Genomic DNA, 12,483 nt, shown 5'->3' on the forward strand with positions numbered 1-12,483 from the left:
TTAATCTAAAAACCATTGATCAAAATGGTGAAATACAACCCTGACCACACTGATCAATAACTGCAAGTTTTTTGATTGTGACTGACTAATAAGCCCTAATAAGGTCGAAACCGGTCTCAGGCTACCGAAGGATTTTGATCGGATGATCGAATTGGTCAAATTCTAATTTTAGCATTATTCTAACATACGAAAGTCAAGGCGTAAACTTTGTAGACTTTCGCCGATATTTTCTTTAATGTAGGTATTTAGAACTAGAAACTACGATGTACGCTGATTATCGACAAATCGTTCTTATATCTCTAACGTTTCAGAAAGTTTTAAATAAAAAAAATCTGCTATAAGCTTTATATGTGTTTTAGTATTCCATCATACAGGTTTTTTATAAAAGTCAGTGCTCATTTGAAGTTTTAAACGAAAAATATAGTGGTTTGTTTATTATAACTCTTGCATAAAAACTATACGTATAAAATAGTTTGTTTTATAGCAAATTAGCTGTTTAATATATAAATCATAGTTAAACAAGGTTTCTTAAAGTTACAAAGCTTGTTGATCATAGCATGTTTACATGTACACCAAAAGTGTTTAATTGATTTTTAATTGACCTAAATTGAGTACGTAACATATTGAAAAATTCCGTTTTTAAAACATACATTTATTTTCTTGGAAGTGAAACATTGCTTTTTTTTAAATTATCTGCAAATAAAATCGAATAAATAATTGTAAATTAAATAATTTATTTTCTACAACTTAAACAAATCTAAAACTAAAAAAAATATGTATAAATAAGGCTCTGACAAAACTAAACATAAACTTTTTATGAAATTATAAAGTGTTTATTTTATACGTTTTAATTTAGCTTAAAGTATGTTTATTAATTTAAAAGTCTAAAATCAGGTTGTTTTAACAAATGCTTCGCTTATAATTCAAACAATTATGTTTAAAAAAAAATTATATTGCGATTAGCTGTCGAACATGTACTGTTATCTGACTATTCTTTCGCATTCATTTGGTTTATTTACGACCAACAAAGTCATTGACTTGATTAAATAATAAGGTTATTTCGAAAAACTCTTAAAATTAAAATCTTAAAACTTACCTTTTTAGTTATTTTCTTCTTATACTTTTGCATGCTAATATATATTGTTTTATACATTTAGTTTTAAGCTAATTAATGGGTTTTTTTTTCACTTCTAACAGACTATAATTTTTATAGAAGTGGTTAAAATAAAATAAGAAAACTTCTAAGTTTAAATTAATCGCACAAACAGTAATAACTTTTAGATTGTTAAAATTTTAACAAGTTTATTCTAAATATTAAGAAAATAAAAACAAAGTCATAATAAAATCAAATAACTTTTGTAAACACATTATTTTAAAGAGAAAAACTTTAAAAATTTTCGTATGATGTAAAAAAATGCATAAGTTGTAATTTTTGAATTGACATGACTTAATATGTCATAAACTTTTGAACTATTATTTCCTCAAACAGATTGAGCGAACAGTTTTATCTTATCACAGTTTTATTAAAACCAATAGGTGCCTTTCTTATGCCGTAAAGTCTTCCAGTTTTATTCTTGGGATTTCCCCTGTATCTGTTTTTAATTCTTCTTCTAGTGAATACTTTGTTGTAGTTTCTCCAACTCAAATATCTTCTAGGAAATCTTTGATTCATGTACCTATATTCAGAATGGTGATTGTAAACTGGGTTCTTTCTGTAAACTTTGAATTCCTTCCAATGACATCTTTGTTTGTTTTTGTTGTAAAAATCTTCATCCTAAGGTGAACAATACTTTAAAAAATGCTCAAATATATTATTTTCAATAACTACAAACAACGTATTGTTAAAAAATTAAAAATTTTTTAGATATGAGGAATAAAAAATACAATTTAGTTTGCCTTATTTTCAATACAATTTTACATTTACAAATCTTTAAAATAATTTTGGTTGATCTTAAGATTGACTTAAAAAAAATTCTTGATTATTTGTACTTAAAAATTTTAATAAACATATTTGCATAAAATATTTTATCATGATTTGAGATATTAGTTAAAAGCTTTAATATTTTTCAAAGCTTATATGGTTTCTAAAGAAACTAACTATTCTAAAAATAAAGATAATACTTTTTAAATAAAAATTAATATTTAGCCAAGCAAAAAAGTCAAAAATTATTTATCTCATAAACTTATTCTCTACACAACATTTAACTCAAATATTAAGGTTAATGAGATTCGTATTTTAAAAACATGTCTTAATTTATTTAAATAAACAAAAATAATATATCATCTTTAGCAAACCATAAAAAAAGCACTTCTGTTTCTATGATAGAAACAAAGTTTTCGTTTTGATTTAACATCAGTCAAAGTTATAAAACCCCTTACAGAGTTTTCCGTTTGAATCCAAACTGTAAATATTTAATTAGCTGTTAAATAAATTTAATGACAATTAATCATTAAGTATTTAAGTCTTCGATAGTAAAATAAATATTTCTATATACAAAGTGTGTAGGCCTACTTAAAAACTAATTAATAGTATTTATGATTTATTTTTACTAACTAATTGAAATGTGCATTTATTTAACTTAGAAACTTAAAGTTTATAGACATTAGAGTTATGGTTTTTGTTACAATGTACAACAACTATAACTTAAAATATTGAGTAAAACAAACATAAAGCGTTATTTTCAATTTCTTCTCGTTCTTTTTCAGTGTTTATTTTTTTCCTAGTTAATTCAAAGTGGTCATCTGCATATACTACATATTTACTGTTTGTATCATATAAAACACAATTCTCCTTAATCGTTGATCTTCTAAATGCCTGAAAAAACTGATACTTTAAATAATTTTGATTTTAAAACGAGTTTTGTTTTGTAAATCTTAAGTTGTTTAATAAACTTTTAAACGTTTATTTCTTATGGTTGAATTTAAAATGAAACTAGTAGGTAGTGTAAAAACAAAACCTTGATTTAATTTACTTGATATATAAAAGTCTATAGTACATAAAACTAAGAACATTTTATCTGTTACTAGGATTATATTATGTAACAGTTTTGTAAGAGTTTATTATCAGTTATCGTAAGATTAGTTTCTACAAGGCTTTTTTGATTAAACTAAATTTATGAATATTATCTTAGGAGTTTGTTTTATACTGATAAAAGTTTTGCTGCAATAAATTGTTTATTAATAACTTCAACAGCTGTTCGGTTTTTAATATTATTTAATCCACGTGCCGCATTTTTAGATTGATAATTTTGAAAATATTATCAAAAACTGTCTAGACAATGTTTATTATATTAAGTAATCAGTACAAATTGTTGAAACTATCATGAATAAAATAAGCAAAACTAGTTTTATTTTAATGAAAATAAATTATAATAAATTAAATATTTAACTAAAGAACTATACAGCAATAACATATATGATAGTTTTTCTTAGACAGCTACAATATATGTTTTTTAAAAAAGCATTACTAAATGTTTTTATTAGTAAACTTTTAGTTTCTAAAACAATCAATACTACATTTGATAATGCTTTAGGTGTTAAAATTTATACAATTTGAAAAGTGCTCAAACTTCCATCTTTTTATTACATTAGCTGTGTTTACTGAAAAAAATATTTCAATCTACGCTGCGAAAATACTGCTTAACTATGATTTTTGTTTAGCGTAAACATTTAAAGATTTTATGACCTTTAATTTATATTTGTTCGAACATGATTAACTGTTTTAAATCTAGTATGAAATACAAAATATGTTTTAGTTAACTTGTTTTAGAGAACTCTGTTAATCATATATTTTATTTCTTATTTGTATGAAAGTAATATAAATAATTTATAAAAACTGTTTTGTCATTAAAGCTACTTATTAATGGTTTAAAGTTTTATTATTTCAGTTATAATTATTAGTTTATCATTTTAAACATTCTTTATAGGGAAAACTATCTTAGTATATACAAAATTATCACAAATCAATTGATTATAGTATCAAAATGGTATACAATACTTTAAAAAAAAAAAAAATTAAACTTTTTAATTTTACCAAAGCTAAAATTTATATTAAATATACTTCATTTTATTTAAAAAGCTCAAAATAGAACAGCATAGTCTGATAAAAACTTATAAGAAGAAATTGTGTAAAAATATTAACCTGATTCATTTTCGTAAGAAGGACAACAACAATCACAATTTGTACCAAGCTTTCGATTGACTTCATCGTTGTTTCTATTTTTTGTTAACTACCTACTATAAACGTCAATTAAGCTTATTTAGTTTTACTAAAAAAAATTAAGTTTGAACAGCTTCATTACAAATTTTTATTAACTTATTTTTAGTAGATACATGTTATACCATTTGTAAACTATTTATTTTCATGATTTAATATGGTAGTTACTTAATATTAAACATTTCAACATAAAAATTTATGGCATGTTTTTCAACTTTAAAAAACAGTTTAATTTAAGAAAAACGTTATTTACAAGCATTTAAACATAGTTATAATAAAAAAAAATATAATAAAGTTTTCCTGAATTAATAAAATTTCTAAACGTTCTACTATTTATCAGAAACAAAAAAAAAACAGAAATATTTTTTAAAACTTTATTGTTACTATAAAAGAAAAAAATTTACTTAGTTTACAACAACAATTTCAAATGAATGGTTTTTCAAAAGTTTTTATTGCTTTATATAATTAACCCTAAAAGATGTTATACAAGAATTTTGTTATCAAATAAAATTAAACACCTGTTCATTAGTTTTTTTATCAGTTTATCTATTAAAGTTTGGCTGATTAAGTTTTTATACAGGAAAATAAGATAAATCCAAAAAGGTTAAAAATGTTATGGTCTATTTTACTAAATTTCTGTTTTAAACCCTTATTATTTGTTTCAGTTATAAAAAAAAAGATCAAATTACATGAAAGTTTATTCTAAAATTCCAATTAATGCACTCAAAAAAAGGGTTTATTACTAGGAGTTTATAACTTTTACAAACATTAAACGATATAAAATTGTTAAAAAAAATATCAAAGTCGTAAAACAATTAAACTGAGTATTTCAAACAATTTTTCACTCTCATAACATTTATAGAAATGGGTTATAGTATTTTAATTTTTTTAAATTATATGTCAAAATAAATGTCACTTAATTTGTTGTTTATACACAGAAATATGTATCACAGAAAAGTACAAAGTTTAATTAAGATAAAACCGATAACATCTGTTTTTTAGACCTTTTGGACTATAATCAAAAACAAAAACAAGTATATCTATAAAAAATCATCTTTATCTATCTTATGTTAAACGTAAACAAAAATATTTTTGTACCATTTCTAAATGTACTGTTTTCAAAACTGTAAAAGTCTCAAATATGTATAGATAAGAATACAAATTAAAAATGTATATAAATTATGTAATGTTGATTTGGAAAATATACAATAATAAATACATCTATATTAATTAAGATTAAATTTATTTAGAAAAAGTTTATTAAAAAATTTCGAATTTATCTAAGTATCATTTGCACTTAAAAATATAAGTTTAATATTGTGAAAAGCTGATTGTAGCTTATTTTGAGTCTAAAAATAAAAAACCTTATTCATTCATGTTTAACTATCTACATCTAAAAATTAAAAACATTGACTTTTGACTAAAAACTAAAATTCATTTTAAAACTTATATAAATTAAATTCGTACAATGTGCTAATAGATTGTATTTTTATCTTTAATCTTAAGTTTTTGCTTTATTAACTTTATTTATATTTAGAATTGAAATTTATATTAAAATTTTGAGTTTTATTTCATGTATTAGTTTAATTTTGAATGTCCTGGATTAGACCACGAAAAAATATCCACGATAGCGACGCTGTAACAAAAATGATTTTTTCCAATATCAAAAAATATTCTGAACGTAATTTTGTTCGTCCAAAAATGTGTATTATTATCAGGTCTTAACGACCAAGTTTTGATTCAAATTCTTTAAGCGATTTTTGTCGTTTATAAACCATATGTTATTAGAAACACATATAATACAGCTAAGTACCCCAGCTTTCACTTGCTTTGTTTTCTTCATAATTGTTTAAGTTTTAAAATAGTACAAAGCAAGTAAATCGATAGTTTACTATTTTCTCTCACTTAACCGATGTCGTAAATAATTTTTTTTGTGTATATTGTTGTGCATGAAACATTTGTGCATGAAAAAATTAGATTTAAATATAATAGATAAGTTTGCTGTATTTTTGATATACATTTAATGTATTTGTTTAAACTATAACTTTATCATTCTTATATATGATGTATACTCTTAAATTGATAGTATACTATTTTTCAAAATAACTTATAAACTGTTTTGTTTAATTAAAACTAAAAATCAAAAATAATAATAATAAAAATAATCATAGTGAGTATGTTTATTAAACTTAGTGGTTAGTCAAAGTTTTAAAGTATTGTTTAAAGAAGGTAATTTATAATTTATTATTTTATATCTTTATTTTTTGTATAAAAATACGAGCGTAAGAGAAACTGTTTTAGTTGTAGAAGAAATTAAATTTTAAGCATAAGTAACAATAATACTTATGCTTAAAATTTAATTTCTTCTACAACTAAAACAGTTTCTCTTACGCTCGTATTTTTATACAAAAAATAAAGATATAAAATAATAAATTATAAATTACCTTCTTTAAACAATACTTTAAAACTTTGACTAACCACTAAGTTTAATAAACATACTCACTATGATTATTTTTATTATTATTATTTTTGATTTTTAGTTTTAATTAAACAAAACAGTTTATAAGTTATTTTGAAAAATAGTATACTATCAATTTAAGAGTATACATCATATATAAGAATGATAAAGTTATAGTTTAAACAAATACATTAAATGTATATCAAAAATACAGCAAACTTATCTATTATATTTAAATCTAATTTTTTCATGCACAAATGTTTCATGCACAACAATATACACAAAAAAAATTATTTACGACATCGGTTAAGTGAGAGAAAATAGTAAACTATCGATTTACTTGCTTTGTACTATTTTAAAACTTAAACAATTATGAAGAAAACAAAGCAAGTGAAAGCTGGGGTACTTAGCTGTATTATATGTGTTTCTAATAACATATGGTTTATAAACGACAAAAATCGCTTAAAGAATTTGAATCAAAACTTGGTCGTTAAGACCTGATAATAATACACATTTTTGGACGAACAAAATTACGTTCAGAATATTTTTTGATATTGGAAAAAATCATTTTTGTTACAGCGTCGCTATCGTGGATATTTTTTCGTGGTCTAATCCAGGACATTCAAAATTAAACTAATACATGAAATAAAACTCAAAATTTTAACATAAATTTCAATTCTAAATATAAATAAAGTTAATAAAGCAAAAACTTAAGATTAAAGATAAAAATACAATCTATTAACACATTGTACGAATTTAATTTATATAAGTTTTAAAATGAAATTTAGTTTTTAGTCAAAAGTCAATGTTTTTAATTTTTAGATGTAGATAGTTAAACATGAATGAATAAGGTTTTTTATTTTTAGACTCAAAATAAGCTACAATCAGCTTTTCACAATATTAAACTTATATTTTTAAGTGCAAATGATACTTAGATAAATTCGAAATTTTTTAATAAACTTTTTCTAAATAAATTTAATCTTAATTAATATAGATGTATTTATTATTGTATATTTTCCAAATCAACATTACATAATTTATATACATTTTTAATTTGTATTCTTATCTATACATATTTGAGACTTTTACAGTTTTGAAAACAGTACATTTAGAAATGGTACAAAAATATTTTTGTTTACGTTTAACATAAGATAGATAAAGATGATTTTTTATAGATATACTTGTTTTTGTTTTTGATTATAGTCCAAAAGGTCTAAAAAACAGATGTTATCGGTTTTATTTTAATTAAACTTTGTACTTTTCTGTGATACATATTTCTGTGTATAAACAACAAATTAAGTGAAATTTATTTTGACATATAATTTAAAAAAATTAAAATACTATAACCCATTTCTATAAATGTTATGAGAGTGAAAAATTGTTTGAAATACTCAGTTTAATTGTTTTACGACTTTGATATTTTTTTTAAAAATTTTATATCGTTTAATGTTTGTAAAAGTTATAAACTCCTAGTAATAAACCCTTTTTTTGAGTGCATTAATTGGAATTTTAGAATAAACTTTCATGTAATTTGATCTTTTTTTTTATAACTGAAACAAATAATAAGGGTTTAAAACAGAAATTTAGTAAAATAGACCATAACATTTTTAACCTTTTTGGATTTATCTTATTTTCCTGTATAAAAACTTAATCAGCCAAACTTTAATAGATAAACTGATAAAAAAACTAATGAACAGGTGTTTAATTTTATTTGATAACAAAATTCTTGTATAACATCTTTTAGGGTTAATTATATAAAGCAATAAAAACTTTTGAAAAACCATTCATTTGAAATTGTTGTTGTAAACTAAGTAAATTTTTTTCTTTTATAGTAACAATAAAGTTTTAAAAAATATTTCTGTTTTTTTTTTGTTTCTGATAAATAGTAGAACGTTTAGAAATTTTATTAATTCAGGAAAACTTTATTATATTTTTTTTTATTATAACTATGTTTAAATGCTTGTAAATAACGTTTTTCTTAAATTAAACTGTTTTTTAAAGTTGAAAAACATGCCATAAATTTTTATGTTGAAATGTTTAATATTAAGTAACTACCATATTAAATCATGAAAATAAATAGTTTACAAATGGTATAACATGTATCTACTAAAAATAAGTTAAATAAAAATTTGTAATGAAGCTGTTCAAACTTAATTTTTTTTAGTAAAACTAAATAAGCTTAATTGACGTTTATAGTAGGTAGTTAACAAAAAATAGAAACAACGATGAAGTCAATCGAAAGCTTGGTACAAATTGTGATTGTTGTTGTCCTTCTTACGAAAATGAATCAGGTTAATATTTTTACACAATTTCTTCTTATAAGTTTTTATCAGACTATGCTGTTCTATTTTGAGCTTTTTAAATAAAATGAAGTATATTTAATATAAATTTTAGCTTTGGTAAAATTAAAAAGTTTAATTTTTTTTTTTTTTAAAGTATTGTATACCATTTTGATACTATAATCAATTGATTTGTGATAATTTTGTATATACTAAGATAGTTTTCCCTATAAAGAATGTTTAAAATGATAAACTAATAATTATAACTGAAATAATAAAACTTTAAACCATTAATAAGTAGCTTTAATGACAAAACAGTTTTTATAAATTATTTATATTACTTTCATACAAATAAGAAATAAAATATATGATTAACAGAGTTCTCTAAAACAAGTTAACTAAAACATATTTTGTATTTCATACTAGATTTAAAACAGTTAATCATGTTTGAACAAATATAAATTAAAGGTCATAAAATCTTTAAATGTTTACGCTAAACAAAAATCATAGTTAAGCAGTATTTTCGCAGCGTAGATTGAAATATTTTTTTCAGTAAACACAGCTAATGTAATAAAAAGATGGAAGTTTGAGCACTTTTCAAATTGTATAAATTTTAACACCTAAAGCATTATCAAATGTAGTATTGATTGTTTTAGAAACTAAAAGTTTACTAATAAAAACATTTAGTAATGCTTTTTTAAAAAACATATATTGTAGCTGTCTAAGAAAAACTATCATATATGTTATTGCTGTATAGTTCTTTAGTTAAATATTTAATTTATTATAATTTATTTTCATTAAAATAAAACTAGTTTTGCTTATTTTATTCATGATAGTTTCAACAATTTGTACTGATTACTTAATATAATAAACATTGTCTAGACAGTTTTTGATAATATTTTCAAAATTATCAATCTAAAAATGCGGCACGTGGATTAAATAATATTAAAAACCGAACAGCTGTTGAAGTTATTAATAAACAATTTATTGCAGCAAAACTTTTATCAGTATAAAACAAACTCCTAAGATAATATTCATAAATTTAGTTTAATCAAAAAAGCCTTGTAGAAACTAATCTTACGATAACTGATAATAAACTCTTACAAAACTGTTACATAATATAATCCTAGTAACAGATAAAATGTTCTTAGTTTTATGTACTATAGACTTTTATATATCAAGTAAATTAAATCAAGGTTTTGTTTTTACACTACCTACTAGTTTCATTTTAAATTCAACCATAAGAAATAAACGTTTAAAAGTTTATTAAACAACTTAAGATTTACAAAACAAAACTCGTTTTAAAATCAAAATTATTTAAAGTATCAGTTTTTTCAGGCATTTAGAAGATCAACGATTAAGGAGAATTGTGTTTTATATGATACAAACAGTAAATATGTAGTATATGCAGATGACCACTTTGAATTAACTAGGAAAAAAATAAACACTGAAAAAGAACGAGAAGAAATTGAAAATAACGCTTTATGTTTGTTTTACTCAATATTTTAAGTTATAGTTGTTGTACATTGTAACAAAAACCATAACTCTAATGTCTATAAACTTTAAGTTTCTAAGTTAAATAAATGCACATTTCAATTAGTTAGTAAAAATAAATCATAAATACTATTAATTAGTTTTTAAGTAGGCCTACACACTTTGTATATAGAAATATTTATTTTACTATCGAAGACTTAAATACTTAATGATTAATTGTCATTAAATTTATTTAACAGCTAATTAAATATTTACAGTTTGGATTCAAACGGAAAACTCTGTAAGGGGTTTTATAACTTTGACTGATGTTAAATCAAAACGAAAACTTTGTTTCTATCATAGAAACAGAAGTGCTTTTTTTATGGTTTGCTAAAGATGATATATTATTTTTGTTTATTTAAATAAATTAAGACATGTTTTTAAAATACGAATCTCATTAACCTTAATATTTGAGTTAAATGTTGTGTAGAGAATAAGTTTATGAGATAAATAATTTTTGACTTTTTTGCTTGGCTAAATATTAATTTTTATTTAAAAAGTATTATCTTTATTTTTAGAATAAATAGTTTCTTTAGAAACCATATAAGCTTTGAAAAATATTAAAGCTTTTAACTAATATCTCAAATCATGATAAAATATTTTATGCAAATATGTTTATTAAAATTTTTAAGTACAAATAATCAAGAATTTTTTTTAAGTCAATCTTAAGATCAACCAAAATTATTTTAAAGATTTGTAAATGTAAAATTGTATTGAAAATAAGGCAAACTAAATTGTATTTTTTATTCCTCATATCTAAAAAATTTTTAATTTTTTAACAATACGTTGTTTGTAGTTATTGAAAATAATATATTTGAGCATTTTTTAAAGTATTGTTCACCTTAGGATGAAGATTTTTACAACAAAAACAAACAAAGATGTCATTGGAAGGAATTCAAAGTTTACAGAAAGAACCCAGTTTACAATCACCATTCTGAATATAGGTACATGAATCAAAGATTTCCTAGAAGATATTTGAGTTGGAGAAACTACAACAAAGTATTCACTAGAAGAAGAATTAAAAACAGATACAGGGGAAATCCCAAGAATAAAACTGGAAGACTTTACGGCATAAGAAAGGCACCTATTGGTTTTAATAAAACTGTGATAAGATAAAACTGTTCGCTCAATCTGTTTGAGGAAATAATAGTTCAAAAGTTTATGACATATTAAGTCATGTCAATTCAAAAATTACAACTTATGCATTTTTTTACATCATACGAAAATTTTTAAAGTTTTTCTCTTTAAAATAATGTGTTTACAAAAGTTATTTGATTTTATTATGACTTTGTTTTTATTTTCTTAATATTTAGAATAAACTTGTTAAAATTTTAACAATCTAAAAGTTATTACTGTTTGTGCGATTAATTTAAACTTAGAAGTTTTCTTATTTTATTTTAACCACTTCTATAAAAATTATAGTCTGTTAGAAGTGAAAAAAAAACCCATTAATTAGCTTAAAACTAAATGTATAAAACAATATATATTAGCATGCAAAAGTATAAGAAGAAAATAACTAAAAAGGTAAGTTTTAAGATTTTAATTTTAAGAGTTTTTCGAAATAACCTTATTATTTAATCAAGTCAATGACTTTGTTGGTCGTAAATAAACCAAATGAATGCGAAAGAATAGTCAGATAACAGTACATGTTCGACAGCTAATCGCAATATAATTTTTTTTTAAACATAATTGTTTGAATTATAAGCGAAGCATTTGTTAAAACAACCTGATTTTAGACTTTTAAATTAATAAACATACTTTAAGCTAAATTAAAACGTATAAAATAAACACTTTATAATTTCATAAAAAGTTTATGTTTAGTTTTGTCAGAGCCTTATTTATACATATTTTTTTTAGTTTTAGATTTGTTTAAGTTGTAGAAAATAAATTATTTAATTTACAATTATTTATTCGATTTTATTTGCAGATAATTTAAAAAAAAGCAATGTTTCACTTCCAAGAAAATAAATGTATGTTTTAAAAACGGAATTTTTCAA

The sequence above is a fragment of the Thalia democratica genome, chromosome 1, assembly GCF_965202585.1.
Source record: "Thalia democratica chromosome 1, ktThaDemo2.hap1.1, whole genome shotgun sequence".
In the NCBI taxonomy this organism is placed as follows: domain Eukaryota; kingdom Metazoa; phylum Chordata; class Thaliacea; order Salpida; family Salpidae; genus Thalia; species Thalia democratica.